General features: G+C 46.5%; 1 protein-coding gene across 8 annotated transcripts in view; it reads left to right on the forward strand.

Annotated features, from left to right (window-relative positions):
* Positions 1–25,063, forward strand: part of EXD3 (exonuclease 3'-5' domain containing 3) — a 611,569-nt gene that overhangs the window by 221,333 nt on the left and 365,173 nt on the right. The window lies entirely within an intron of this gene.

Raw genomic sequence — 25,063 nt, forward strand, 5'->3', positions numbered from 1 at the left:
AAAGAATTTGCAATATGTTACAGTATTACAGCTTTTTAGCTTTGTCAGAACTGCCTACACACATGTGGCACAGTTGTGTGTGGTGAGGGGTATGTATGTATCTATGCATTTGCTTTTAAAAACTTGCCATTTTTACCTAGGGTGAATAGGTAAGATTACTGTGGTCTTCTCTTGTGATTCTCTGTATTTACTGTAGGAAACACGCTGAGCACTGCAAATACTGAGGTTATCTAGTTACAGATATTTATTTAATTATCTAAGGCAACTGTCAAGGGTCACCAGTAAACACAGTCAGAAAAACATCTTTGTCCTGAGAATTTTCAGCTGGTTTACTATATAAATGTAAGGTATTTATGGTTTCTGGGTCTCGTGGTACAGTAGATAGTAATGATTCAAACATCATTAGAGCAGGGAAGGAAAAGCAGGATGGGGGCTTGCGGGAAGGGTGGAGTGGGGGAAGAAAAAGGCACAGTGGGGGCTTGGAGGAAGTGGTGGAGTAGAGGCAGGCATGGGGCGGAGGAGAGGTCGAGCACACACACAGACACCCTGTGTAGAGTGGGAGTCAGTGCCTATGCGTCTCTAGGTCTGTAACCATATTATGAAGGGTCTAAAGATGTGGTAGGGAGTTTCCCTGCCTCTGCCACCTCAGGCCTTGTCTACACTACACAGTTTTGTCAACAAAAGTCAGGTTTTGTTGACAAAACAGTGGCGGTCTATACACAACAATGCTCCCCCACCGATTTAACTCTCCTGCTATGCAGACATAATAAAACCACCTCGATGAGTGGCATAGAGCTTTTTGCGACTAAGTTAGAGCGATGCAGTGTCGTTGTAGACAATGTGCTTGCTTGGGTCACCCTAAGTGGCCCCCAGGAGGTGTTCCACAATGCCCATCATGATTGCTCTTGTCAGCAGTTCCTACTCCACTGCCCTGCAGCCAGGTACATAGGCATGCACCGCTCTCCCTTTAAAACCCCAGAAATTTTTGAAATTACTCTTCATGTTTGCTCGGGGTGGACAGTTTACATTGCATCTTCCCAGCTGTCTATGCCAGCTTTCTCCAGCAAATGTGATCACGCTTTGAGTACACTCGAGTTGCTGGATCTGTTGGATCTGTGCGGAGAGGAGACTATGCAGTCACAGCTCTGATCCAGCTGTAGGAACTTGACACCTATGAACGGATTGCTCATGGCATGGCATGAAAAGGACATGCAGCAATGACCTGCTAAGGCCTGGTTTACATTACACATTTAAACCGATTTTAGCAGCGTTAAACCGATTTAACGCTGTACCCGTCCACACTACGAGGCCCTTTATATCGATATAAAGGGCTCTTTAAATCGGTTTCTGTACTCCACCCGATGAGAGGAGTAGCGCTAAAATCGGTATTACCGTATCAGATTAGGGATAGTGTGGCCGCAAATCAACGGTATTGGCCTCTGGGCGGTATCCCACAGTGCACCACTGTGACCGCTCTGGACAGCAATCTGAACTCGGGTGCAGTGGCAAAGTAAACAGGAAAAGCCCCGCGAAATTTTGATTTTCATTTCCTGTTTGCCCAGTGTGGAGCTCTGATCAGCACGGGTGGCGATGCAGTTCCAAATCCAAAAAGAGCTCCAGCATGGACCGTACAGGAGATACTGGATCTGATCGCTGTATGGGGAAACAAATCTGTTCTATCAGAGCTCCGTTACAGAAGACGAAATGCCAAAGCGTTTGAAAAAAAAATCTACAGGCTACACAGTGCTGCGTGACAAGCATAACGGGAAGCCAGAGACTCAAAGGACGCTCATGGAGGGAGGGAGGGGGTACTGAGGACTCCAGCTATCCCACAGTCCCCAGCAGTCTCCGAAAAGTATTTGCATTCTTGGCTGAGCTCCCAATGCCTGTAGGTTCAAACACATTGTCCGGCGTGGTTCAGGGAATAGCTCGTCAATTTACTCCCCCGCACCCACGTGAAAGAAAAGGGAAAGAAATCGTTTCTTGACTTCTTTCAGTGTCACCCTGTGTCTACTGAATGCTGCTGGTAGACGCGATGCTGCAGCAGTGAAGAGAAGTATCCACTCCTCTCCCCTCCCTCTTGGCAGACGGTGCAGTAGGACTGGTAACCGTCCTTCTTATCAGCCTGGCTGGCTTTAGGTGAGGCTGGCCGGGGGCGCCTGGGTGAAAATAGGAATGACTCCCCGTCATTCCCAGTAGATGGTACAGAACGGCTGGTAACCGTCTTCATCATAGCAACTGGCTCATTTTATGTCATTAAAAACTCAGTGTTTCTTATTCCTGCATTCTTTATTACTTCATGACACAAATGGGGGGGACACTGCCACGGTAGCTCAGGAAGGTTGGGGGGGAGAAGGGAAGCAATGGGTGGGGTTGTTGCAGGGGCACCCCCCGTGGATGGCATGTAGCTCATCATTTCTGTGGGAATCTGACACAGAGCAGCTGTACTCTCTGATACACTGCTTCTCTAGTACATTTGCCCCATGTTCTAGGCAGGACTGACTCTATTTTTAGAAACCATAAAGGAGGGATTGACTCAGGGAGTTATTCCCATTTTTGCTTTTGCTCCCCCGGCCGATCTCAGCCAGGGGCACCCATGATAGTAACAGACAGCACAGAAGGACAGATAACCGTCATCTCATTGCCAAATTACACTGGCAGCAGACGGTACAGAACGACTGGTAACCATCTCTGCTATCATGCAAAAGCAAATGAATGCTACTGTGTAGCACTGGAGTATCGCCTCTGTCCGCGGCATCCAGTACACATACGGTGACTGTAAAAAAAAAAAAAAAAAAAAGGGTGAACGGGTTCCATGGTTGCCGTGCTATGGCCAGGGCAATCCAGGGAAAAAGGATGCGAAATGATTGTCTGCCATTGCTTTCCTGGAGGAAGGAATGACTGACGACATTTACCCAGAACCACCCGTGACAATGATTTTTGCCCCATCAGCCACTGGGCTCTCAATCCAGAATTCTAAGGGGCAGGAGAGACTGTGGGAACTATGTGATAGCTGTGGAATAGCTACCCACAATGCAACGCTCCGGAAATCGACGCTAGCCTCGGACTATGGACGCACACCGCCGAATTAATGTGCTTAATGTGGCCGCATGCACTCGACTTTATACAATCTGTTTTATAAAATCGGTTTATGTAAAATCGGAATAATCCCGTAGTGTAGACGTACCCTAAGATCAAGGAGCTGAGGCAGGCATATCAGAAAGCAAAGGAGACCGACCATCCCTCTGGCTTGGTGCTGAAAACATGCTGCTTCTACAAGGAGCTGCATGCCATCCTTGGTGGTGACCCTACCTCCACTGCCAAGAGCCCCGTGGATACTTTGGGGGGACTGGAGGCAACGGCCAGCAGAGTAAACCCCATGGATGAGGAGGTTGAGTTGGAGAAGGATGTGCAACAGGCAATAGGCTCGTCTGGTGGTGTGGAGAGCCAGGAACTCTTTTTAACTCCAGATCGGTCTAGCCAGTTCCAGCAGTCTGGCTCTGACGTGCTTGAAGCAGGAGAGGGAGCTCTGGTAAGTACTCATTTTTCTTTGGTACTGCACGGTGACATGAAGTAGAGGAGTTCTTTATTTTGTTACGTGGTGCATGTGGGATTGAAATTAACAACACTAGATATTGTTTGCACCTGCTTTGCATTCCCCTGTGCAGCTGTGCAGTGGAGATCCTGCAGAAAAGTTTGTTAATGTACACCGAGATCTCTTGGAAATTCTGCATGGAGATCTCTTGGAAACTTTCCTGCAGGTACTCTGCAATCCTCTGCCGAAAGTTCCTTGGCAGAGCTGCTGTGTTTCTTCCCCTGTTGTAGGAAACTTTGCTGCGCCAATCAGCATTTACTTCTGCAGGAACCAAAGCAGCACACAGGCAAGCAGCATGCAGACCTGGTCTGAAGCCACACGCATGCAGGAGATGCACCCTTGCATCTTCGGTTACCCTCAGTAGTGTGATTTCAGCTTCGATCACCCTCATCTGTGGAAAATGGTGTCAGTATTCAGAATAGTGTCTGTAGGCGCTTGTATTGATCCCCTTCTGAAACCACCCAGACCGTTTGCAATCATCTGATCAGGCTGATAGCAAGCACAGAGCATGGAGACAGACAATAAATGAAAAACTAGAAGTAGATAGCCAGGAGAAGAGACATGGGCAAGAACAGATAATTGAGGGCCAGGAGAAGATGATAAAGCTCATAGAGGACCAATCAGAGATTTTGTGCTGCAGTTGGAACACATGCATGCTCGACTCCGCCTACAGCCCTTACAGAACTGCTTTCTGTGCTGTCCCCAAACTCCCCACACACATTCCTCACATGTTCCCAGCCCATCGCAGTATCCCTGGCACTTCACCCCTAGGGACATTTTCCATAACGACAACTGGACTTACACACAGCTGTGGGATCCTCATTTCTGAGAGTGCTGCTCACTGTCATGTCCCTTGTAAGAAATGTTAATCTGTGTATTGCTGTTTAATAAAAATTTAGTCTTACAAAGACAATGATTCTTTATTTTTGACCTATACAGGGCGGTTTCAGCAGAAATTCATACACAGTGGCAATCAGCACATTTTCAGACTACAATTAATGCTCAGGCACGAATCATTACAAGGGTCATTCAGCGTGGCAAGTAAACAGTGCCTGGCTGCATGCATTGCAGCAAGACACATTACTGTCAAAATGCTGCTTCAAAACCTCCCTGATTTGAATAGCCTTCCGTTTAGTGCCCGCCCCCCCAACTAGCCCTGGTGTCTGGGTGCTCAAAATCATCTGTCAGTTGGTACAGATCGGTGTTCCATCGCTGGGGAAACTTTTCCCCCTTGACTTCACAAATGTTATGCAGAGCACCAGCTGACTGCTATGATCATGGGAATATTTTCCTCACTGAGGTTTAACCTGCCAAAAAGGCAGCACCAGCGACCCTTTAATCTGCCAAATGCACATTCTGCAGTCATTCTTCACCTAGAAGCCTGTTGTGAAGTGCTCCTTGCTGCTGTCAAAGTTTCTGGTGTGAGGCTTGATGAGCCACGAGACTAAGGAGTAGGCTGGGTCTCCCAGGATCACTGTGGGCATTTCCACATCTCCTAGTGGAATCTTCTGGTTTGGAAAGAAAGTCCCTGCAAGCAGCTTTCTATATAGGCCAATGTTCCTGAAGATGCAAGTGTCAATCACCTTCCCTGACCACCCCACTTTGATGTCAGTGAAATGACCCCAGTGATCATTTCAGACTACAATGCTCCTGCAATATCATAGAGAAGTATCCCTTTCTGTTGATGTATTCTGTCACAACATGGCCTGGGGCCAAAATTGGGATATGCGTACCATCTATCCCCTTGCCGCAGTTAGGGAATCCCATTGCTTCAAAGCCATCCGCTATTTCCTGAACATTGCCCAAAGTCACAGTCCTTTGCAGCAGAAGGTGATTAATGGCCATGCCCTCTCCATCACCACAACCGCCCACAATAGACTTCCCAACTCCAAACGGATTCACGACTGACACCGGTAGCAGTCCAGAGTTGCCAGCTTCCACACAGTGATTGCCACTCACTTTTCCACTGTTAGGGCGGCTCTCATTTTGGTGTCCGCGTGCTCCAGTACAGCAGTGAGCTCCGCACACAGTTCAAGGAAGGTGGCTTTGCGCGCACAAAAGTTGAGCAGCCATTGCTTGCCATCCCAGACCCACATCACAATCCCACTACTCAGTGCTTGTTTCCAGAGTCTGGTAGCGATGGTCCAATGTGTGTAGTTGCTCCATGAATGCCAACATCAATCTTGAATTGTTTCCTTCCATGGCACACAGCAGGGCAGGCACCACGGATTCCTGTTCAGATTCACAATTCATCAAGTACGGCAGGATCAGTGTACAAGGGTTAGCCGGGGCTTGACCCCTTCCGCGGTGGTGGGGAGCCACACTGGCTCACTACACACAGTTGTCGTCAGGGGGAATTAGTCTGTCCGCGGGGGTCTCCCTCGGCAGCCCTTGCAGTAACTGGAACACTGTGGGCCCAGGCTCTGGGTCAGGGTGGGCACCAATGAGTCAAGGGCTCAGGCCCTCGGGCAGGGCTGAGCAGTAGCAATGCAAACAGTGAGGAGCCCAGGCCCGGGGTCAGGGCGGAGCAACAATGTGTCTGGGCTCAGGCCCTCAGGCAGGGTTGAGCAGTAATAATAAGCCCAAACCTCCTCCGGCCTGGGGGAGGGGGAGACTGCCACCCACAAATTGGGTGGCAGGGGGACACAGGCCCTCCCACTCCTCTGTGTCCCAGCCTGGGGCCCTGGCAGCGACAGAAGACCCGCTGCTTAGTGGGGATCCTGGCCGCAACACACCGACATGGGCTCTGGCAATGCTGCAGCCAGACTGGCGTTGGCTGCCCCAGGGCTACTTCCACGTTCCCCCTCGGGTTGTACCTGGGTCCTGGTGTTGGCCTCTAGGGGATCCAGGACCATGGGTTCTTCGGGGCAGGGTGCGATTGGCAGGTCAGGCAACTCCTGCCGGTAGCGGGCGCAGGGCAGGTCAGGCAACTCCTCCAGGTACCAGGCGCAGGGCAGGCCCGGCCAGTCTAGGCAGCTGCCTTGGGCTGCGGGGTTTTCCCAGGCGCGGGCTAGGCTGGAGACGTCCGGTCTCTCCAGCGGCTGGGGCCTTACTGAGCTCTGAGGGCGAGCCTTTATACTGCTGGGTCGCCACCTGACCCTCTGAGGGGCGGTCTCAGAGCTCCCTAGCTCCACCCACTCCAGCCTCCGGACGGGCTCTTCCCCCTCCGCGTTTGCGTGGAGCCACACCAGCTCACTACAATCAGCCATGTTGTGTTCATAATGCTTATCACAAGACTGATGAACAGTGCAGGATCTGTTCTTTCAGTCAGAGATGGCAGGTGCAAAGTTTACAGGAGTAGTTGAAAAATATCACAAAATGTAGTTGGAAGCCCTTAGAATTATGGGATGGAGAAAACTGCTTCATGATCTCACCCCCATGGTGCACAGTAATCCATTCCCAGAACTCCTAGTGAGAGAAAGTGGCCATTTGAACAGTGGGATAGCTACCCACAGTGTGCTACTCATTCTGTCAGTGCTGGCGCACCAACTGTGGACATGCTCCACCAACACTAGGGGAGCACTGTGTGAACATGCACAAGCGATGTAATTACAGTGGTTTATGATCGTCAACGTAACTTAAGTTGGCTTAACTCTATAGTGTAGACATGGCCTCAGTTACCTGATCTTGTTATGCCCTCAATCAGCAAGGTATGTAAGCATGCGCCTAATTTTAAACATGTGAGTGTTCCCCTTTACTTCAGTGGGCCTACTCAGATGCTGAAAGTTAGACATGCTCAAATACCTTGCCGAATCAGAGCGTGATGAAAGATTAGGAATGGGTTGGTAATCGTCATCTTTGCAAAAACCTCTGAATTCACGTTTATATTTGAAATGAAGGTATCTTCAGTGATACTTGTTAAACCCAATATTATTCATGTCTTTGTTTCCATTATCTAACATTGACATATAGAAAAAAATTGGTATAAAATTACAAAATATATCAGCCAGTTCATGGAGAATGTGTGCATTATATATACAGTCTCACTGAAGGATGGTACCTACTCCAGGCGCTGAGCCACCTACCAGTACCATAGCAGAATCTATTTTGTACATCAAGAGTTAAAGAAGGCCTCACTAAATGATGAATGTAGCCAGGAGTTTCTTTGTACATCTCTAAACTAGAGGATGCAGACGCTGTACTCTCTGAATCTAGAAGGAAATGTATGCATTGGTTTCTGCAGCCAATTTATATCTTTCTGACAACTAAATAATAATCACAGCAGTACTGCTTAACTGTGCCTGTTATCAGCCCTGACTCTTATGGTTATCAGTGATTACTGTCTTTGGCATCACATTAAAGACGCTAGAGTGTGTACCCGTACTTCTGAAGGGAAACCTAAATAATCCCACATATAGATATGCTTCTGCTTCACAGTGCCAACAGCAGGACTGTACTAAACAAAGGAAAGGTCAAAGCAGCAATGTGCTCCATGCATGTTTCAGAAAGCCTGTTTTCTGTATTGTTTTTCTCGGGAGATTTTTCAGCACCAACTCAAGAGTTGTCACTGACCCCTTTTAAACATTGGGGTTTTGACTAAATGAATTTTTTTCACACACAGTATCTGTTTTCAGTGTGTGATACAGCAGGGCCAGAGAGCAGCAGGGGAGTAGTAGATGAGAGGTATATAAACCCTAGGATGATCAAGGCCTTATGCCCTGTGAACTAGGGAAAGGTTACTACAGGGTAATTGGAGCACCTGGAGCCAATTAAGGCCCCACCCAAGACCTAATTTAAAAAACCATGCTTCAGTCAGACAGAGTGGGAAGGAGAGCTGACTAGAGTTTGGAGAAGTATTGTTGTTAACCAGCCATACAGAGGACTGAGGGAAACCCTACCCAAGGGAAGAGAGGATAAGCAGCCCACAACGCTGAAGGGGCTGGGCCCTGGAGCAGGAGAGCGGACCTGGGCCCCTTCCCTGCTCCCCCCTCTCGCCCACCGGGGCACTAGCGGAGCCCACAACACATAAAAATAGGGGCAAGGGACGGCGGCCTGACCCACAACACCAAGAAAAAGTGCAGGACCCACCACAGTAGCATCAGCCATTTGCCACACATGGAAAATTTTGACTTTTTGTTGAAAAGCAACACACACATACTGAAAATGTGCGAGTGAACATTTAAATTTGGGAGTGCTGCTGCAGTGCTACATAGGAGATGTAGTTCAGGTTCCTCCTCCGCAGGGGCCAAGCTCTACAAACCTGATTATAGCTCTCATGGGGCACTGAGTAGCACAGCAAGGGGGAGACTGTTGCAGAACAGGCAATACAGTCCAAGCAGAGAGCCTACAGGAGAATTAGGGCGTGAGGCATCTGGACTATGACTCCGAAGAAGAACAACAGTGACATTTCGGAATTAACCAAAAATTATTGCCTTCTCTTCATGTGTCATTGTAAATGCCTGCATCTGTAACTTTCACTCCATGCATCTGAAGAAGTGAGGTTTTTTACCCACGAAAGTTTATGCCCAAATAAATCTGTTAGTCTTTACGGTGCCACCGGACTCCTTGTTGTTTTTCCAAAAATTTTTGCATTTTGATTTTTTGCTGAGAAGCTGAAAGTTTCCATTTTGTGAGCAGTTCAATGCAACAGCCATGATCTAAACTGAAAGTCAGAACCTTGGAGCTCCCTGTCCTCATGGCGCTGGCAGTATATCATGTTTGGTTGGCCAGGTGACGTAACATTTCTGTGCTGAGTAGTTGAATTAGGTTTATGTTCATCCAAAAAGGCATAATAGAGCTTCGTGTCATTTCCCCATTGATGAAATCCCTTCACCTGTGGGCTAGAATGGTGTAACTTTATAATAGTACCCAGCAACACTACCTGTAACTAACAATAGCAGTGGATGCAGTTGAAACAGTCAGTGTATTTAATGTTGGCAGAATATAATTGTCCAATGGAACATAGCCAGGCTGTCAAGGTTGAAAATAATGCCCTGGCATGTTTTATGAGCTTAAATGATCAGGGCCTTTTTACATTGTCTGAAAGATGTCCTGTACTAATTGCTAAAGAGATGTTTTCATGGGAAAGGACATTGCCTAGTTTCTCAAAACTGAAACACCTGCAAAATTTATATTCAGACCATGAACTGGCATTTCTAAATTATTTCACTGATTTATTAGGCACCCATTGGGAAGCTGTAGTTCATCATCCTTTCCTGTTTTAGGTTAGCTAATGCTTGGCAGCACTGTGTACTTTTAAGCTGGTATGCACTGCTGTACTATCCTAGAGTACCGACAAGAGTACATTTGTTCAGACCTCTGATTTGCAGACATTCAGCCTACCCTAGTCTAGTGTTAATAGTAATGCACACTGGACTCTGGAGCCAGCTGTTAGCCAGGTTCAGCTCTGGAAGAAGCCGCAGCTAATCAGGTCTCCTTTCCCAGCTGTGACAATGAGAGAAATTATTTATTTATTTAAAATTTCGGACCATGAAAATCAAACATGCTGAGCTCATAAGCCTTGTTCTCTGAGGGCCCTGGGGTCAGATGCTAAGATTTGCTGCAATTATATAACTCTGTTCCCACAAAAATTCTAGGTTTGTTACTAATGTGCCTATACAGTATAAAGTAACCACAAAATGTAAAACAAAAAAACTACCCAGAACACCAAGAGCTAGACCTTATGAAATGCTATTCCAACAGAAGTTGTGAGATAATATTCAGAAATAAGCATGGACCATGTCCCCTCCTTTATCTAAAACACACTTTAATGATTGTCAGAATTTGAGACCACAGGCTTAAATTTTCTTAGACTACAACAAAGGACCTGAATGAAGGAGCCTTATTATTTATCTGCTTGTCTTTCAAACATCTTAGAGAATAATACCCTGTATTTATAGAACACCTTCCATCTCCAAAGACCCCAAAGTCCTTTAGCTAAAGATCCTTTAATCCCTTTTAATCCCAAATGATCTACAGGGACCTCTTCATCCTCCATTGAAATGTAGCTATCCCTGGAGTTAAAATGCAACAACCAGTCTGTTCTAGGACAACAACCCACAGTGGTTTCAGGAAAGGAAGTGAAGAAGAATCCTGTTGAAACTATGAGGGGAATTGAAATAGGCAGAAAGCTATTACTGAAGTTATTTGGCCATGATAACAGGCTAACAGGCTAATGAGAACAAGAGGTCACAGGCTCAGTTTGTAAACATGCTCCATTCGGGCTTCTGACTTCTGTCAGCAACTTTAGTTGACCTGAATTCCCTTTGATGTACTGCAAGGAACTCAAGTATCAGAGGGGTAGCCGTGTTAGTCTAGATCTGTAAAAAGTGACAAAGAGTCCTGTGGCCAGGGCTGGCTCCGGGCACCAGCTTATCAAGCAGATGCTTTGGGCGGCAACTCTGGAGGGGGGTGGCACTTTCAGGTATTCAACAGCAATTCGGCTGAGGGTCCCTCACTCCCGCTCGGAGCAAAGGATCTCCCACTGAATTGCTGCAGATTTTTTTTTTTTTGGCTGTTTGGGGCTGCAAAACCCCTGGAGCTGGCCTGCCTGTGGCACCTTATAGATTAACAGTTGTATTGGAGCAAGGAACTGAAGATCTACAAGGCATTAAGCAAATTATGGTGTCATTCAAGGAATAGTTATCAAGTGATATATTGATGTCTTTCTGTACCTGTCTTAGACTCATAGACTCATAGACTCATAGACTCTAGGACTGGAAGGGACCTCGAGAGGTCATCGAGTCCAGTCCCCTGCCCTCATGGCAGGACCAAATACCGTCTAGACCATCCCTGATAGACATTTATCTAACCTACTCTTAAATATCTCCAGCGATGGAGATTCCACAACTTCCCTAGGCAATCTATTCCAGTGTTTAACTACCCTGACAGTTAGGAACTTTTTCCTAACGTCCAACCTAAATCTCCCTTGCTGCAGTTTAAGCCCATTGCTTCTTGTTCTACCATTGGAGGCCAAGGTGAACAAGTTTTCTCCCTCCTCCTGATGACACCCTTTTAGATACCTGAAAACTGCTATCAGGTCCCCTCTCAGTCTTCTCTTTTCCAAACTAAACAAACCCAATTCCTTCAGTCTTCCTTCATAGGTCATGTTCTCAAGACCTTTAATCATTCTTGTTGCTCTTCTCTGGACCCTCTCCAATTTCTCCACATCTTTCTTGAAATGCGGTGCCCAGAACTGGACACAATACTCCAGTTGAGGCCTAACCAGCGCAGAGTAAAGCGGAAGAATGACTTCTCGTGTCTTGTTTACAACACACCTGTTAATGCATCCCAGAATCATGTTTGCTTTTTTTGCAACAGTATCACACTGTTCACTCATATTAAGCTTGTGGTCCACTATGACCCCTAGATCTCTTTCTGCCATACTCCTTCCTAGACAGTCTCTTCCCATTCTGTATGTGTGAAACTGATTGTTTCTTCCTAAGTGGAGCACTTTGCATTTATCTTTATTGAACTTCATCCTGTTTACCTCAGACCATTTCTCCAATTTGTCCAGATCATTTTGAATTTTGACCCTGTCCTCCAGAGCAGTTGCAATCCCTCCCAGTTTGGTATCGTCCGCAAACTTAATAAGCGTACTTTCTATGCCAACATCTAAATCGTTGATGAAGATATTGAACAGAACCGGTCCCAAAACAGACCCCTGCGGAACCCCACTTGTTATACCTTTCCAGCAGGATTGGGAGCCATTAACAACTACTCTCTGAGTACGGTTATCCAGCCAGTTATGCACCCACCTTATAGTAGCCCCATCTAAATTGTACTTTCCTAGCTTATCTATAAGAATATCATGCGAAACTGTATCAAATGCCTTACTAAAGTCTAGGTATATCACATCCACCGCTTCTCCCTTATCCACAAGGCTCGTTATCCTATCAAAGAATGCTATCAGATTAGTTTGACACGATTTGTTCTTTACAAATCCATGCTGGCTATTCCCTATCACCTTACCACCTTCCAAGTGTTTGCAGATGATTTCTTTGATTACCTGCTCCATTATCTTCCCTGGCACAGAAGTTAAACTAACTGGTCTGTAGTTTCCCGGGTTGTTTTTATTTCCCTTTTTATAGATGGGCACTATATTTGCCCCCTTCCAGTCTTCTGGAATCTCCCCCGTCTCCCATGATTTCCCAAAGATAATAGCTAGAGGCTCAGATACCTCCTCTATTAACTCCTTGAGTATTCTAGGATGCATTTCATCAGGCCCTGGTGACTTGCAGGCATCTAACTTTTCTAAGTGATTTTTTACTTGCTCTTTCCTTATTTTCTCTTCTAAACCTACCCTCTTCCCGTAAGCATTCACTATACTAGACATTCCTTCAGACTTCTCAGTGAAGACCGAAACAAAGAAGTCATTAAGCATCTCTGCCATTTCCAAGTCTCCCGTTACTGTTACCCCCTCCTCATTGAGCAGTGGGCCTACCCTGTCCTTAGTCTTCCTCTTGCTTCTAATGTATTGATAAAAAGTCTTCTTGTTTCCCTTTATTCCCATAGCTAGTTTGAGTTCATTTTGTGCCTTTGCTTTTCTAATCTTGCCTCTGCATTCCTGTGTTATTTGCCTATATTCATCCTTCGTGATCTGACCTAGTTTCCATTTTTTATATGCCGCCTTTTTATTTTGTAGGTCACGCAAGATCTCAAGGGTAAGCCAAGGTGGTCTTTTGCCACATTTTCTATCTTTCCTAACCATCGGAATAACTTGCTTTTGGGCCCTTAATAGCGTCCCTTTGAAAAACTGCCAACTTTCCTCAGTTGTTTTTCCCCTCAGTCTTAATTCCCATGGGACCTTGCCTATCAGCTCTCTGAGCTTACCAAAATCCGCCTTCCTGAAATCCATTGTCTCTATTCTGCTGTACTCCTTTCTACCCTTCCTTAGAATTGCAAATTCTATGATTTCATGATCACTTTCGCCCAAGCTTCCTTCTACTTTTAAATTCTCAACAAGTTCCTCCCTATTGGTTAAAATCAAGTCAAGAACAGCTTCCCCCCTAGTAGCTTTTTCAACTTTCTGAAATAAAAAGTTGTCTGCAATGCAGTCCAGGAACTTATTGGATAGTCTGTGCCCCGCGGTGTTATTTTCCCAACATATATCTGGATAGTTGAAGTCCCCCATCACCACCAAATCTTGGGCTTTGGATGATTTTGTTAGTTGTTTGAAAAAAGCCTCATCCACCTCTTCCACCTGATTAGGTGGCCTGTAGTAGACTCTTCTAGCAAATCTATTTTTACTCTGTATTTGAGTGAACTGTTTACCTAGCGATATGGTGGATTCTCCATCATTTGAAGTCTTTAAATCAAGGTTGGGTGTCTTCCTGAAAGGTAGATTAGATGATGAGAATGGTCTCTTCTGACCTTAAAATAAATGGGGTAGATCCTCCAGTGGTGTAAATTGTCATAGCTCCACCAGTGGAATGGTGACAGTTTACATCAGCTGCAGATCTGCAATTAGGAGTCTATGTAGCTGTGACTACAGTGTGTCCATGTGTATGTGACAGCTGTCAGTCACCTTTGACTCCTTGCATACACTCTGCCTGTTAATCCATCTGCACCAGAGCTGCTTCTAACATTCCAAAACTTGGAGCAACTTTTAAACAGCTGCCATTTTTACAAAACATGAAAAAGGGGGGTTTCTTTCTCATTCTCCCCTCGCTTGAGGAGTTGCAGAACGGGCAATATTCAATCCTGGATCTGTAACAGATTTAAAGTCCAAAATCTCACGAACATAGGAATGAGATCATTGCTCTATACCAGTTGAGAGCTGGCAGTATCTCCCCGCTTGCAGAGTCTGTTTCAAGTTTTCCCTCGCTGCTGCTACTACTCCTTTCATTCTGCTTCCTGCCCTTCATGTCTGACTTGTGACACTATCATGAACTGACCAGAAGCCCCAGTAGTGGAGGAAGTGTGGAAGAAACAACAACCATGAAGATCTCTCTGCTTTTGTTTGTTGTCTGTCGTGTATACACCCAGTATCACAGAACTTTGGAGAGAGTGTGTAGTTTGTAGATAGGTTCAATCTGAAACGTGAAGGAACTCACAGAAGTCAGGGGAATGGAAGTAGCTGAAACATTGGTGTTATAGAGATTTCAGAAATAGTTTTCTTTAATTTTTCCAGTTATATTTGGTGAGTAGTTTCATTTCTTTATTTATAGCTGACATAACATCATGGGCACTGAAAACTGACACAATTTGCTGAGCACAGTACCTGGGTCTGATCCAGAAAGCAGGTCCATCTGCGTATACTGGGGGACAAGCACCACTTAATCTTCAATTACTTCTGCTTTCCATATTGACAGCAGTAAAATATCAGAGGGGTAGCCATGTTAGTCTAGATCTGTAAAAGCAGGAAAGAGTCCTGTGGCACCTTACAGACTAACAGATGTATTGGAGTATGAGCTTTCGTGGGTGAATACCCACTTCGTTGGATGCATGTAGTCGAAATTTCCAGGGGCAGGTATATATATGCAAGCAAGAAGCAGGCTAGAGATAACGAGATTAGTTCAATCAGGGAGGATGAGGCCCTCTTCTAGCAGTTGAGGTGTGAAAACCAAGGGAGGAGAAACTGCTTTTGTAGTTGGCTAGCCATTCACAGTCTTTGTTTAATCCTGAGTGGATGGTGTCAAATTTGCAAATGAACTGAAGCTCAGCAGTTTCTCTTTGAAGTCTGGTCCTGAAGTTTTTTTGCTGCAGGATTACTACCTTTAAATCTGCTGTTGTGTGTCCAGGGAGATTGAAGTGTTCTCCTACAGGCTTTTGTGTATTGCCATTCCTAATATCTGATTTGTGTCCCTTTATCTTTAAATTGACGTTTGTGGCATGGATTGGTTCCTGAGTTAGAGCTACTATGGTGTGGTGTGTGGTTGCTGGTTGCCCACTTTCACAGGCCTTGGGAGATAGGCCAGTCCTCGCCCACAGAAAACCCACCAACCTGAACCATATTCTCACCAACAACTACACACCGCACCATAGTAAGTCTAACTCAGAAACCAATCCATGCAATAAACCTCGATGCCCACTCTGCCTACATATCTACACCAGCGACACCATCACACGACCTAATCAGATCAGCCATACCATCACCGGTTCATTCACCTGCATGTCCACCAATGTAATATACGCCATCATATGCCAGCAATGCCCCTCTGCTAAGTACATCGGCCAAACTGGTCAGTCCCTCCGTAAAAGGATAAATGGACACAAATCAGATATTAGGAATGGCAATATACAAAAACTTGTAGGAGAACACTTCAGTCTCCCTGGACACACAATAGCAGATGTAAAGGTAGTCATCCTGCAGCAAAAAAACTTCAGGACCAGACTTCAAAGAGAAACTGCTGAGCTTCAGTTCATTTGCAAATTTGACACCATCCGCTCAGGATTAAACAAAGACTGCGAATGGCTAGCCAACTACAAAAGCAGTTTCTCCTCCCTTGGTGTTCACACCTCAACTGCTAGAAGAGGGCCTCATCCTCCCTGATTGAACTAACCTCGTTATCTCTAGCCTGCTTCTTGCTTGCATATTTATACCTGCCTCTGGAAATTTCCACTACATGCATCTGATGAAGTGGGTATTCACCCACGAAAGCTCATGCTCCAATATGTTTGTTAGTCTATAAGGTGCCACAGGACTCTTTGCCACTTTTACAGATCCAGACTAACACGGCTACCCCTTTGATACTTAATAATGTTAGTGTTCTTGGTCTAAAGGAAATTGGACCTTCTTATTCAACAAACCTGGAGCTGTTTGGGGGGAAATACATGGGAAAAGTTGGACAAATGGCATGTTCTTCCCCCCAAAAAGACCTGGCAAAACATGATTTGTGTCACTAAGTGTAAATACTAAAACATACCTACTGTATGGCTTGATGAGGGATTGCTTGTTAAAATAACTAGAGAGCTGGCAGTCCTAATTATAATGATTTGTATTTTTGACAACAAACTAGGCATTTCCAGAGCAGTCAGTTGTAATGAGGGACAAACAAACTAATGACTTAACATGAGGCTGGGGTAATGGAGCAGGAACCATTAAACGTTTTAAAGGAAAAATGACCAACATTTTCAAAACTGAATGCCAAAAGGTTTGAGAAGGGGAGTAGGGTGGTTCTCAAAGGTACTGAGCAGCTACAAAGCTGGGAGCTGCAGCTGCACAGTATCTTTGAAAATCAACCCTCTCTTATTTAGCTGGGATTTTCAGTGTGAGTTAGACATCCAACTTGCATTTTGGGGGGGATATTGACACCTGACTCCCTACGCCACAGCTTTGAAAACATTGGCCAAAGCTCCTTAATTCATGTATCCATTAGCACGCAGGAGTGAGAGGAGGGCTGGGGAGAATGTACTGGAAAGAAAAATCTCTTTATACTGTTTCAAAATGTTTTTTGGTGAGGCAGCATCAGCTTTCTAACCCTAACCCCCCTAACCTAATGGGGCTAGATTGCTGCTAAACAGTATGTACAAGTTTTGGTCACTAATAAACATGCCTTTGAAAGCACAGCTTCACCAGAAAGCAATTTTGTACTGAATAAAGAAGAAGGTATTTGGCTTATGGCTACAGGTTCAGTAGGGTCCATATTAGATTAACAAATGCAACTCTCAGCAAACTGTGAAACTGTCCAGCAGGGACACATAGGAACTTGTTAGCTAGCTAAATATAAGGAGCGCAATTGCTGTGAATATTACAATACAAAGTGCAAAGCACCCCAAGACTTTCAGGGTGATGTGAAAGAAGCAGAAGCACACTGAGGACCAAGGGCCATTAAAACCAAGTGGAGGATCTCATGAATGTATTTGTTTCCGCAGTGCCTGTCACCGCCTACTAACAGCAATTGCCAGAGCAATATGTCAGTTACAGCTATAACCAAAAAGATGAAAATTACTCAGCATAAAACCTTCTAATCCCCCATTTTTGGAGTATAGGACTGCATTCTAAATAGTAACCTGTACTACACATCTAAACTGGACTCCACCTAACCTGTGAAAACACAGCAATCCACAGGATAACTGAAAAACCCAAGTCTTTGTGCTCCCATTGCACCAAGACAATGGGAGTCTAGGAGCCACAGTGATACCAGACTTCCCAAAGGAGGCAGGGAGATGCACACAAGAGGTGAGGGGCCATGGGTCTACCCGCTCTTCCATACTGGCTAATGCAGAGGAAAGAGGACGTGCTCCCTGTACCATAAAAAGGTATAGCAGGGGCTGCCAAAGCCTATGTTTTCCCCAGAGCTCTAGAGGCACCCTGCGCATATCTTAACCTACCCCCCCAGTTTGGGGAGGGTCTTCATGCTACAATCTAGTCCTTTATAACTGTATTATATGTGCCCAGAAGAGGCACTTGGTTATCAGAGCTACATTTGCTCAATGTTATCAACATTTTACACACAGACAGACAGACACACACACACAGCCCTCTCCCCTGCGTTCTCTTTCCTCCCTCAGTAAAACAGTCCAGTCATCCAATAATCATCCTGGATTATTGCGTAGCCCTGTAATGTATCACTACCTGTCTGAGTCCTTCTGCAAGAAACACACTGGGTTGTGAAGGGACTGTGCCAATCCTGTGCGTTTCATAAAGGTGTTTGGGCTATTCTCAGTTGATGGTTTGGCTGCGTTATACTTTTAGGCAAGATTACTTCCCCAGTTTGGTGCCAAGAAGAGAACCACATAAACAGATGATTGTTTAGAAGCAAAAAACAAAACAAAAAAACCAGGGAACTAATCTTTGCTTGTTTGCTCTGAAAGAATATGTGTCTCCTAGGAGTGTTGTAATTATGGATTTAGGAAATCAGTCCAATTTGCCAGAGTGTGAATTTCAGAGTTCATTCAGTCTGCCCTCTCAAGCATTCCTTCCACAGAACAAAAAGCACCAGGAGTTTAAATGCACCAGGAGAGATTAAAGAAAAACTATCCACTGCCGATCCTTCCATTTGCTAAAGATCCCACAAACATACTTATTATAGCTCTGGCTTGCTGCCAAGTGAGTTCCTTGACTGGTGAAATAAAAATGAAATGTTGTAACCCAAGTCTTGGTCATTAACGTAGGCTTCTATTTTTCATACCCTGCCAGTGACGGGAGCCAATGCTATTGGGCAAGTATTTTCCTCTTCATTATTTTATTTAAGCATTTTGAAGAATTTTCAAAATAGAAAATGTCATCCAGTGGGAATCTCATATTAGCATATTCTTGGAAAGGAAAACATCTATAGCCAAGTCTTCAAAAAGTCGGAAGCAAGAAAGAGAAACCAGAGTGATAATAGGAAACAAACATGCTGCCTAAAACACATGTGAATTTAAGAACACCTGTTCTGTTGTCAATATTCCACATTCTTTCATCAGGCAAAAAAGATAGGTCTTGTTAGGTGACTCATCCATCAGTAGGGGGTGGATCACATCCCGTAAACAGAGCACATGTCAGTGGGCATGGTGGATGTGGACTGAAGACACAATAGAGCCCTAAACAATTACACAAATAGCACATACTGTACTATACACTACCAAAAATGACCCAGAGCAGAACTCTGAGCTTGAACTCTCAGAGGCCAGTTGAAGTGAGAGGCAGCCAGTGAAGAAGACTAAATAAATCATAGAAGATTAGGGTTGGAAGAGACCTCAGGAGATCATCTAGTCCAACCTCTTGCTCAAAGCACACTAAATAAGCCCAGTTCCCTCCACCTCTCCTCATAAGTCATGTGCCCCAGCCCCCTAATAATTTTCGTTGCCATTTGCTGGACTCTTTCCAATTTGTCCACATCCTTTCTATTAGTGGGGGGCCAAAAATTGGACACAATATTGCAGATGTGACGTCACCCGTGCTGAACAGAGGGGAATAATCACTTCCCCCGATCTGCAGGCAATGCTCCTACTAATGCAGCCCAATATGCTGTTAGCCTTCTTGGCAACGAGGGCACACTGTTGATTCCTATCCACTTCTCGTCCACTGTAATCCTCAGGTCCTTTTCTGCAGAAGTACCGTGTAGCCGTTTGGTCCTCCACCTGTAGCAGTGCATGGGATTCTTCTGTCCTAAGTGCAGGACTGTGCACTTGTCCTTGTTGAATATCATCAGATTTCTTTTGGCCCAATCCTCCCATTTGTCTAGGTCACTCTGGACCCTATCCCTACCCTCCAGTGTATCTACCTCTGCCCCCAGCTCAGTGAAATCCGCAAACTTGCTGAGGGTGCAATCCATCCCAACATCCAGATCATTAATTAATATGTTGAACAAAACTAGTCCCAGGACCAACTCCTGGGGCACTCAGCTTGATACTGGCTGCCAACTAGACATCAAGCTGTTGATCACTACCCATTGAGCCCGACCATCTATCCAGCTTTCTTTCCAACTTATAGTCCATTCATTCAATCCATACTTCTTTAACTTGCTGGCAGGAATACTGTGGGAGACTGTTGTGACGCTGCACTCCATATGTTTATGGAAATATGCTTATGAGTGTGAATACAATGTAACTGGAATAGGCTTTATGCAAAAGGCCTCTTGTAAAGTATCATTGCGAAACTTATAATCTACTGAGTGTGTTCATCATATTTGTATGGATGTATCATTCTTGTATCTGAAACCAGAAATATGAAGTATTACTCTGAGGTCCTATTGTAATTATGCAAAGTGTGGGCCACTAATGGCAGATTAGACTCTTGATGTCTCCCATTGACTAGGACAATTGGTTGTAAATGGCTCTGTTTACTTTGAACCCTTCCTGCGTTCCTGTGAGTCAGGCTGGGAAGAATGAAATCATGGGGTCTCACAGGACATGTGACCATGACACCTGGTACTGGAATCCATCTTAAACCTGATGCTTTTCCATTTAGAAGGAAGGGTGGGAACCCAGAGAGAGGCAAAGGATTCCTGTCTTGTGCCAAAGATATAAAAGGGGGGTGGAACAGAACAAAGGGGGCTGACAGACATGAGAAATCCCTGAGTTACCACCTGAGCTGGAGCTATAAAGGACTGAATCCAGGGAAAGGATTGGGCCCAGACTAAGGAGGAGTCTAGTCTGTGAAAGAAGCTTATTGGTACATCTCTGAGGGTGAGATTTACCTGTGTTCAGTTTCTTAAATGTATTAGGCTTACACTTGCATGTTTTGTTTTATTTTGCTTGGTAACTTACTTTGCTCTGTCTGTTATTACTTGAAACCACTTGAATCCTACTTTTTATACTAAATAAAATCACTTTTCTTTATTAGTAAGCCCAGAGTCAGTAATTAATACCTGGGGGAGCAAACAGCTGTGCATATTGCTCTATCGGTGCTATAGAGGGCAGACAGTTTATGAGTTTACCCTGCATAAGCTTTATACAGAGTAAAATGGATTTATTTGGGTTTTGGATCCCATTGGGAACTGGGTGTCTGGGTGCTGGAGATAGGTGACTTGCCGAGCAGTTTTTGGGGGGCATGATTCAGACCCTGGTCTGTGTTGCAGCAGGCTTGCATGTCTGGCTCCACAAGACAGGGTTCTGGATTCCCAGGCTGACAGGGAAGAGGGGCTCAGAGGTAGTTTCAGCACATCAGGTGTGTAGCGGGGTGGTCACCCGCTCCTGCCCTGAAGGGCTTGAAATCAGCCCTGAAAGAGGACTGCAGTGGTAAAAGCAGCCCTGGAGAGGGCTGCAGCTCTGAAAGCTGGGCTGTTTGGGAAAGCAGCCACAGCTGTAGCTGGCTTAATAAGGGTCCAGCTGGCCCTTATAAGAGGGCAATGGGCCAGGCGCAAACAGTCTCCTCCTACCTAAGGAGGGAGATGGACCTAACTGCCTGAGTGCTAGAGGGTACTGGGTGAAACAGGGCTGGGGAAGGCCAGAGGAGCAGGGGAGCTCCAGACTGGCAACTACCCAGGCTGCAGGGCCTGGTCCAAGGCCCACAGAGGTATTGGGAGGCAGAGGAAGGCAGCAGGTCTGAACAACCTTGCCTATGATGAGTGGCTTTTACACTGCAGGCTGCCACAGGGAGCGTGGGCTTGGTGACAACTGGCAGTAGCCCAGACTGAGGCAAGGTGGGGATAGAGGGTTGGGGGTTCCCCTGAGAGGGGAGACCCGTAAAGGCTGTTGGGAGGGACCCCAGAGTAAGTACAGTGGGATTTCCAGCCTGTTTGAAGGGAAGGATGAAGTTGTGAAGGATGTTTGGTGATGGTATATTATTTATGAATACTGTTTGGGACTGGGTTGTGGGAATATTTCCTGTGTGACTGTATTGGGTTAATTTACTGTTTGCATATGTTGGCTTCATTTAATAGTAGGGCTGTTAGGAGACAGGCAGGAAGGTAACACAATGGCTCCAGATAAAACAGTTCCTGGTAAACAGGTTATCTACCTGAGCTATTGGCTGTGAGGATGAGACTCCCGGGCCCCAGACAAAGATACACATCAGTTTTGCCAAGGCTGGGAATACACCAATCAGAAGGACTGGAAACAGTTAAAAGTCTCTCGCTATCTGGAGCTGGGGGCAGTGGTCAGGGAGTTTGTGAGGAATGGAGGGATGCAGACCTAGAGGGAGGGTCTGAGTCAGTTACAACTTGTCTTGGCTTTCAGGGGGTGGTAAGCCTTCCACAGAGAGATGTGTGGGCAGATGTTTTGTTATTTTAAGAACCTTTTTTCCTGTGCGCTGTGTCCCTACTGTAGGGTGACCAGATGTCCCAATTTTATAGGGACAGTCCCGATTTTGGGGTCTTTTTCTTGTATAGACTCCTATTATCCCCCACCCCCATCCCGATTTTTCACATTTGCTCTCTGATCACCCTACCCTACTGTTACATTTAAACAACACTGTTCAATACAAAACAAGGCTGTTTATGTAAATGTATTCGCCACTGGTCACAGCTCCCAAAGGACAGATTTGCATGTGCAGAACCCAAGTGGACCAGCTGAGAACTCTCAGTTGGTACACAGGGTTCTGTATCCTGAGACCCAGTCTGCGGGTGGGAGAAGCATGGGACTGTACTCTGAGAGAGGTGAAGGCACAAGCCTGACACCTGAGGGAATGCAGCCTGCCAACCTGGTTTTAACCAAGCAATAACTCCTGGACTCTGCTTACCCAGTGCCTATCCATGCACCCCTCTATGCCTCCTTTAAGCTTCCTTATACAGTATTTTTGGTACCAAAGTTCTTTCCTACACAATTATATTTGGGTCTGTCACAAGGTAAGTACACCCTGTCACAAGGTGTCAGGTGGGCACTGAGGTGGCTATCCTCCTGTGCAGGGCACTGTGGCCTAGTGGCCAGAGTCAATAGGGCTGGGGAGACAGCCGTCACCAGTTAGGGTCCCACAGCCTCCTGGCTGGGGCAACTCAGCAACAAACTCGGGCCTTGCTTGCAAAGGAGAGCAAGCCGCCAACCAGTGCTGAAGCTGGTGGCCAGGGGTAGGGAGACTTGGGCTCTCCCTACTCCACCAGCTCCCATTCCAAAGCCCTGTCAGTGGCAAGTGGGCCCACCACTGGGTTGGCAGAGATCCCACTGAAACATGCTGACTGGTCTGGTTGTGGTACCAGGAACAGAATGTCTGGTTCCCTTAGGCTACTTTCTACCCTGTCTCTCGGCCACATAGACTGCAGGTCCTCCATCTCCTTAGGGTGCTCGGCAGGTGAGAATTCAGACAACACCCTCCCTATATGGGCCTCAGCGGACAGGTGAGGTCGTGGTATGGCAGGTCTCTGGCTTGGGGCTCCAACAGCTTCTGGGCAGGAGCATGCAACACACATCCACTCTCCTTCTCAGTCAGCCCAGACAGAACTGGGCTACCCTCTTTTATAGTCTGCCTCTAGTTGGAGCATGCCCACCAAGGGCAAGGGGGCGTGGCCTCCTTAGCCCACAGGGTATGGTTAACCCCTGCAGGCTCAGTGCAGGGTAAGTACAGTGGATCCAAGAATATAATTATGGGGTCTTGTTTTCAACTGGACCTCAGCATAGCCTCCTTTTGCTATGGGTGCAGTGAACTGTGAGCAAAAATCAGATCTTTAGCATCGAAATGCCAGGGTTTGTGTGCATAATTAACTGTATGTGCAAAATATGCTGGCACGGTTCTTTGCAAGAGTAATTTTACCTGCAAAAAAGTAGGTAACTGTTAAACATTTGGAGCATAATGTCCATAGAAAGCTCATAAATATTTAGAGGATCCAATAATAAAGAGCATATGAACATGTGGGTTTGGGGGTGTGTGTGTGGGGAGTGGTCCTATGGAAAATGCAAAAAATCAAAACAACCTCAGTTCACTAACCTACACAAACAAATTATCTGGATTCTTCTTCGAGTGATTGCTCATGTATATTCCACAGTAGGTGTGCATGCTCACCACATGCACCAGTGCCGGAGGTTTTCCCCCTAGCAGTACCCGTAGGGGGAGCGCCCCCCATGACTCCTGGAGTGGCATCTGCCTGGCGCGGTGTAAGGGGAGCTGCGTGCTCCCCCCACCCTCAGTTCCTGCTTGCCGCCAGTGAATGTGTGTCAGAACTGCTCTGCTCCAGCTTTGCTGTAGCTTGTCCCCTGAACTGTTTGTTCATCTAGTACCTGTAGTTAGTTAGCGTAGTTTAGTTAGTCAGTTAGCCTGGGCCGGGGCATGCCCCGAGCCCTGGGATTTAAATTGTGAGTTCTTGTCGGCGTTCTGTGCCAAGAAGCGACGCACACACAGATTGTTTGCGCTGCTTGGGAGAAACCCATATCAGCGAGAGGTACAAGATTTGCAAATTGTTTAAGCCTCGGACCAAGAGAGAAAGGGACATTAGGCTCCAAGCCATTCTGATGGAGTCGGTGCTGACCCTGACCCTGGCACACTGCTCCGAACCAGTACTGGTATGTGGTATGCGACGATCCACTGGTGCCATTGACCAGTTGGCACTGCTCCCCGTCCATGAGGCATGCCAAGAGGGCCAAGAAGACTCCCTCTTCGCAGCGGCACTGACAGAAATCTGGGACAGAATCTAGGCCCATGTCGGGTAGTCCTCGATCCCCACCAGGCCCTAGACCTCCGACTCACATAGAGTGGAGTAGCCCAGCCCCTTCGGAACAGGCCTCTCCAGATGTCCAGATACCGTCCACGCCCGAAGCCCTCCAGGCAGCCCGGGACGTCTTGTCCATGCCAGTGCCTGGAGCGCCGCCGATGTCAGCCCCACGCTCCAGAGGCATGCCTCTGTTGGGAACTCCGTAGTCATCCCCGGCTCAGTACCTGTCTCGGTCGAGGAAACATTCCCGATGCTGATCACTGCCCAGTGTCTGCTCGGGGCAGAGTCCAGGTGGATTGCTCTCGATGCTGAGCACACTCTCGGGCTTGGTTCTGGCCAGCCGGCTGGGACTTGCAGCACCCGTTCTCACAGAGAGCAGATATCGACAGAACTGTGACAGACATCATCATCGGTCCACTCCGCAAAGGCACTGCAGCCCCGGGTGTCGATTGCTGGCACCTCACCATTGTGGGTCTGCCTGTTGAGGCCATTTGCAGAGCAGCTATTACCATTGGTACCAGTCCTCCACGTCGAGATCGCAGTCCCATGACTGTCACAGATCCCAGCACTGCTGCTCCTC

Source organism: Gopherus evgoodei, chromosome 16 (genome assembly GCF_007399415.2).
Source record: "Gopherus evgoodei ecotype Sinaloan lineage chromosome 16, rGopEvg1_v1.p, whole genome shotgun sequence".
NCBI classification, from domain to species: domain Eukaryota; kingdom Metazoa; phylum Chordata; order Testudines; family Testudinidae; genus Gopherus; species Gopherus evgoodei.